The 6,626-nt window shown below is 36.1% G+C and overlaps 1 long non-coding RNA gene across 2 annotated transcripts; it reads right to left on the minus strand.

Annotated features, from left to right (window-relative positions):
- Positions 1-1,146: 1,146 nt before the first annotated feature.
- Positions 1,147-4,294, minus strand: LOC117172969. 2 transcript variants are annotated; one of them, XR_004467085.1, is made up of 3 exons: positions 4,011-4,294; positions 3,442-3,808; positions 1,147-1,477 (listed from the first exon to the last, which is right to left on the minus strand). It is a non-coding gene; the product is annotated as an uncharacterized LOC117172969 (long non-coding RNA). The 2 variants fall into 2 exon arrangements; XR_004467086.1 differs by having other exon boundaries at positions 3,668-3,808; positions 4,011-4,291.
- Between the last annotated feature and the right edge of the window lie 2,332 nt (positions 4,295-6,626).

The following is a 6,626-nucleotide window of genomic DNA, read 5'->3' on the forward strand; positions in this document are numbered from 1 at the left end:
TCCAGCGCAAAGGTGTCGTATGGCGCTTCTATCAACGAGCTCAGGATCTTCAGGGATGCTATTAAGTTTTCCTCGCTTCAAATAAACCTTGGCGCATTTGTGATGTGATGTATGCGTTAAATCGAAGTACACTCAACTTCCTATATAAGAACTTCCGGTTTACGATATTACTCAAATTTATGTCTTCGGCAGTTTCGTGATAAGGGGAGCTGCGGGGCCGATAGAGAGACGGTGCTCAGTTAAGCTTGATAAAGAACATGAGGGCCGCACTTTCAGCGCATTAGTCGCATCAGTTTGTTTCATGCGGACAAATCCAACAAATGGTTCACGCGGTCCTGCCCGTTTATGTTTGGATTCCCCCGATTGAGGATTAAGGCCACTGCAAACCGTACCCGAAATTTTTCAATATCGGGAGTTGAGTGCAGTTTTGGCATTCAGAAATTTAAATAAAGATTTCCACAAGATATTAATTTCAATGTTTTGATTTTATTATTTAACAAAATTAAAATCCAAATAACTCTTTAGAATTGTCGCATTAATTATGCTCGGAAGATGACGGTGATTTTATTTATCAACTAGCAAAATTTCAATCAAAGTTGGTTTGCCTTTTTATGTAAAATATTACGTTAACTATTAAAAAATTATTTGAAAGAACTTTTGAATAGTTAAGGTACTATCATGATTATTTAATAAAGTAATTTTCTTAGTGATGTTTTCACATTGGGAATATAGATTCATTAACGTGATAACTGATAGTCTAGGCCAGTGCAATTAGAAAGAGACAGAAAGAGTTTTACCACTTGGGTGATCGTTGTATTCTCTATTCTGTATTAAATCTTCTTGAAATAAAAATTGTAATTTAAAAATCGCGCCAACTCAAGCCAATCAAATTCGATGAAAGGTTAACTAGTTCCGGTAAAGAATTAAAGTGCATCGATGATACCCCTTGTTCCGGTAGGCATTCACACGAAGTAATGATGAGGAGACCCACGGGAGTGATGACTCCATGCAAATGCCCAAGTTCATAACAGCTATTTCATAATAAAGAATACATCCTAATATTATTTATATCACAGTATTAATTAGTGAGGAAAATAACAAGCGTCTTAATTTAATTAAAAACAACTTTTATTACTGAAAATTTCTTTAGAAAATATTGTTGGTAGCCAGCCTCCAGGTGATGGCGTTACATAGAATTCAAAATTTTCTGATATTATGCATCGAATCATACAACATTTTTTTCACGAAGTTTCTCGACGTCCCGAAACCGAATTTTTTGGAGAAAGTCTAAAATTACAATTACAACGTACTAAACAGTTTACTCTAGCCCTTCCAATTTTGCAAATAGATACCTCTCCAACGTTAATGTATTTCATTTCTTTGTTGAAATTGTGTTTGTTAATTATTCCTTTGCCATTTCAGCTTCGCAAAAGAAGATTCTTCTCTCCGAAACAAATCTTGTATGATAGTCTGCATCCTAAAGGAGATTAAACTTTATTTATAATTTAAATTTCTGGATGTTTATAAGGGCGAAGTGAAAACGATTAAATTAGTCGAATCGTTTGAGCTGAACGAAAAATATTTTTGGTTGGGCATTCGAAAAAAGTAAAAAAATTTTTTTCAATCAGTTAATATCTTCTGTTCCCTTTTTTGATTTGAAAATTTAAATTTTTGAAAATTCCAAAAAATTTCCCCATTGCTTCAAAAATTACGGAATTTTTTTAAAAATACAGTTTTTGCTAGTGAATAATAATAAAAAATTATAGATTTAAAAGTTGAATCTGTCGAACTTGAAATTTCTGTAACTGTAATTGAAGAAACATACTCTGATTTAGTTTTGTAACAAAATTTTTCAGTGATGTTTCGAGCGTTAGAAAATGGTCAATTTAACGTTTTTATTAGCGATTTTGAAAACTAGCTTAGACCAAGCTTTCAGACACAAAAAATTATGGTGATATTACGGCAAAACAATATTTTCGTAGCAATAACCTGTTGGAATCATTTTATACACATACCCCATCCCCTATGGGGGGGGGGGGTTAATGTATGGGGGAAATTTATCAATGTTATCCATTTTTTTCAGCGAATAGCTAGTAAAAAGTTCAGGAAATAATTTTTTAGATTTATTAGAGGGCATATTTGTTATTGCATACATGGGCATAACAAATCCCCCCCCCCCCCGAATAAATCTAAAAAATTCTTACCTGAACTCTTCACTAGCTATTTGTGAAAAACCGGGGTGCTATTGACAAATTTCCCCTATGCATTAACAACTCCCACATAGGCGGGAGGGAGGGGGTACCTATAAAATGATTCCATCAGCTTGTTACTACGAAAATATTGTTTTGCGGTAATAGCACTATTATCTTTTGCGCCTGGCAGCTTGGTCTATGCAAGATTTCAAAATCGCTAAAGAAAACGTAAAATTGACCAGTTTTGACGGCTGCAAACATCGCTAAAAATTTTTTTTCGAAAAAAAACTAAATTACAGTATGTTTGTTTCATTGAAACTGAAGAAATTTCAGGTTCGATATATTCAACTTTTTCAAAAATGTTTACATAGGATTCAATCCAAAAATCATGTTTGTTGGCAATTTTAGAAATTTTCAATTGAGCAAAAAAAATTTTTAAGATTTACAATTTTTTATTATTATCAACAAGCAAAAACTGTTCACCAATAAAATTTGACATATTTTTCGAAGCAATAGGGAAATTTTGTGGAATTTTCAAAAATTTTAATTTTCGAATCAAAAAAGGGAACAGAAGATATTAACCGATTAATTTTGTTTTTATTTTTTGCGGATGCAAACCCACAAATATTTTTCGTACAGCTCGATTTGAGTAATTTCATCATTATCACTCCGCCCTATAATGTTTATGTTCATTAATTTACACAATGCTTTTGGGTTTTAAGCATTTTACATTATTTGTATTTGACCAATTCCATTCCAAATTATGCAGATATATCCAGGTCAGAGTGTGAAAATAAATTCGGCTTTAAATATATTATTCTACAATGAAAACAAAGGCATACGTATTTCATAGTTTAGCCGAAAAAATTTGTCTCGGGAATTTTGAGCTATTGAAGTTAATCTTTATTTTTTTAAATGATTGGGGAGTGCCTGATCTATTGAATGATTCAAAGAAATTGATTTGTTTTTAGAAAATGACAAAATGGCGTATATTTTTCTCAAAACATTGAAAATTGAGTTTCTCAAAAAGGCATATTGCTGACAATGTGCACTACATTTTTTTATAAATTTAATAATTAATTTAATAAACTTCATTTAGTTAAACTAATTAAATTAATTTAATTTTATAATTTCAACAAGCAAAAATGTTTTTTTTTTTCAAAAAATAAATATTTTAATTTTTCCGTAAAGTGCTAAGAATAAGGGTAAATGTGAAAGGTACAAAGTTTCTTAGATTTTACATTCTTACACTTGTTAAAAGTTTGCATTCCATTCATTTAAATATTTCCGAATTTTTGTGAATGAATAATAATTGTAAACTTAGTTATGACTAGTGAGCAAATTTGATCCAAAAATATTTGTCTTCATTATTTATGAAGAAGAATCTTTAGCTGACCCAGCTAGGCGTTTAACTCGATTTCGTCCTCTAAGAAAATATAGATGTGTTAAAATCAATTGCAAAGAAATTATTTCACCAGTTCAGACTATCGAAATTCTGGGAGGCATTTTTGACAACTGTGATCTCGTTAAATTTGCAGCACAACATCAACTGTTTCAAGGCCAAATTATAAGTATTTTCTCCATCAGTGTTGTTCAAAAGTAGTTTGTAGAATTTGCTAAAATTTTGAGAGTAGAAAATTTAGTGTGAATAGTTTATTAAACAACTTTTCATAAATTTGTAAAGTTTAAAAAAGTGAGGCTAGAAAGCTACAGAGTCTTTAGACTCTTCTAACTGATTTTAGATAAAGACAAATTAATATGCATTTTCAAATGACCATTTATACAATCACATTTAAACAACTAAAATTATGTACTTACCTATTTTTATCAGCAAATATTGTGTTGAAGTATTTTTCGTTTCTACAAACACGCTGGCTTGTGTTTGTTTTTAAAAAAAACGTCAGTTTGTCTTGACAGTACAAACATCCTGACAGGTTTTACATTCACTAAACCTTTAAACTTAATACACTTAAAATCCCTAGAATAGACCCTAGATTTTCTTGGCTCGTCGTCTGCTGTCTATTACCGGAAGTTCCTATGCTAGCTTTATTCCTGTGAGGAGACCGATCTCTATATATACATTATGATTAGAGTTCCTCTTAGGAAAAGTTGTGTCACGTTACCCCGTCCACTAGTCGACGCGAAACCGAATTCGGAAATACTTAGCGCAGCGCGAAATATTCGGAATATTCTTAAGAAGAGGTTATATGTCATAATATATTTTCGTGCAGCGTTTGTTGAAAAATAAGATTTTTTAATGAAAAACAATAGTGTTTTGTTGGATCCTTTACTACCGCCATAATTCTGGCCAATATTTTTAATTAAGAGAAATCCCAAAAGATCTCTTGATTTTAAGCAATTCTTGATCTTTGTCTTGTTTGCTCTTGTCCACTTGTCATCGGTCGCGGCTTCTCAGGACACTTATTCCTCTGAAAATGTTCCAGTAGTGTATGTTTTGGATGCAACTTCATCGACATCCTGTTCCTCTTTCAATCGTTTTAATGTCAAGGACCTTTATTTCAGAAAGGTACAGAAGATCTTATCCCGGATCAGTCCAAGAAGGGTGTACTGGAGGCGAGGCAGGTTGACAATGAAGTCAAGAAAATCCTTCGTAGTCAGAAGTAATGTTCTTTCCGCCAGTTCTGTGATTCTCTCAAACGTTCGAGTGGTTTTAATCGAATTTGGTAAACTGTTTGGTCGTTGGCCTCTCGTTGTAGCGCCAAGAACACTGAGGTGGTTACTAATCCCAATTCGGTTTATATCAGGGAGCTGCAGGGGGCTATTGTGTCCTCTCACATTGCTCCTGCCATGGTTCCCCCTACTGTGGAAATTGATGAGAGTGCCTCTATGAACCACCCTTTCTCTAAGGTAGAATTTCGCACGGCTCTGAAATGTTGCAAGGCCCGTACGTCCTCTGGTCTTGATGAAATCACCTGCGATGTTGTCAGGGGCTTCTCTGATCCGATTTTGAGCGTCATCCTTTCTCTCCCTGACTTTCACCATGTGTAAATTGTTTGAGATATTGGTTCAGCGCAGATTGGTGTTTAAGTCTGAGAAGGAGGAATGGGTCCCAAGATTCTAGTATGCATTCAGGCGAGGCAGATCTGTCCTGGATTGTGTTTCGACAGTTATTACTGAGATTATGGGGGGTTTGTGAGAGGGTGAACTTACACTGGCTCTTGCGATCGATATTAAGGGTGTATTCGATTCAGTCCTCCCTGGGGTCTGGATCCAGAACCTAAAAGACCTGGGGTTGCGGCAAAAATGACTAATTTCATATCATTTTTGATCACTAGAAGGAGATTATTCTTCTCTGAAAAGGGCGCTCTTCGGGATTTTGGGGTTGGGGTTCCACAAGGTGGAGTCCTATCATCCATCCTGTTCAACCTTGATTTGGATAAGCTTGTTGATCATTTGCCTTTTGGGGTGAGGCTATTCAGTATGCGGATGACTTGCTTTTAATCGTAAGATGTAAGGAGATTATGTTGGCTTTGGCTCTTCTTAAGGAAGCTATTGAAGCTTTAATCCCGTGGATCAGTGTGTTGGGCCTCTCAATTTCCTTCCCGAGGTCTCAGATGTGTGACTTCACTAGATCTCGGTTGGTTTTAGAAGACATTTTCCTAGAGGTTGGCGGCCACCTGAATGTCAGTCGACGCTGATGTACTTGGGGGTTTTGTTGGACATGCGCCTGACCTGGGTTCCTCACATTAAGTACATTGCTGGGAACGCTCTTAGAGCCATTATCGTTTTGCGTGTTATTGCTAGAGTGTCTTGGGACGCTGATCCTGCGATCTGGGGTATTGTTTATAGGAATTTGGTTAGGGCTTATCTTGATCGGGGTGCTCCCCTCTTTGCCTGTGCGAGTGTGTCGACTCTGACTATTCTCCACCGGGTTCAGTAGCAGGCACTTAGAGTTTTATTGGGTTGCATGATTTCTACTCCTAGCTCCGTACTCTAACAGGTCTGCCCTAGTTTCTTCCTTCAACTCGATTCGAGGGGTATTGATGAGTTGCGGAAGATCTATCAGATCCGCATACTTTGATGATATGTGGGAGGAGTTACTTCAAGGGGTCGAGATTGACTGCGTCTCGGGTGATCTTATACGTGCATCTGCCGATCCTCTGGAGGCGTTTGATAGGTTGGTCTCTGTGTCTTATCCGGTCTCAGTTAGGATATTTACTGAGCACACGGTAGATTTGGGCCCCGATAGGGTTGGCTCTGCCTTCTGTGTTCCTGAGATGGACTATATTTTTGGGCTTCCCTTGCAGAAGGGCTCTTCTATCAAGCCTGTGGAGCTCTATCCGATTTTTTCTGCAATGAAGTATATTCTGAATATAAATATCTCTCCTTGTGTCATTTTTTCCGACTCCTTGTCGGCGATTAATTCCATTGGAAACCGCTTCTCGGACCCCCAGGGTCCAGAACCCTGAGGCC

This window comes from Belonocnema kinseyi, chromosome 5 (assembly GCF_010883055.1).
Source record: "Belonocnema kinseyi isolate 2016_QV_RU_SX_M_011 chromosome 5, B_treatae_v1, whole genome shotgun sequence".
NCBI lineage: Eukaryota > Metazoa > Arthropoda > Insecta > Hymenoptera > Cynipidae > Belonocnema > Belonocnema kinseyi.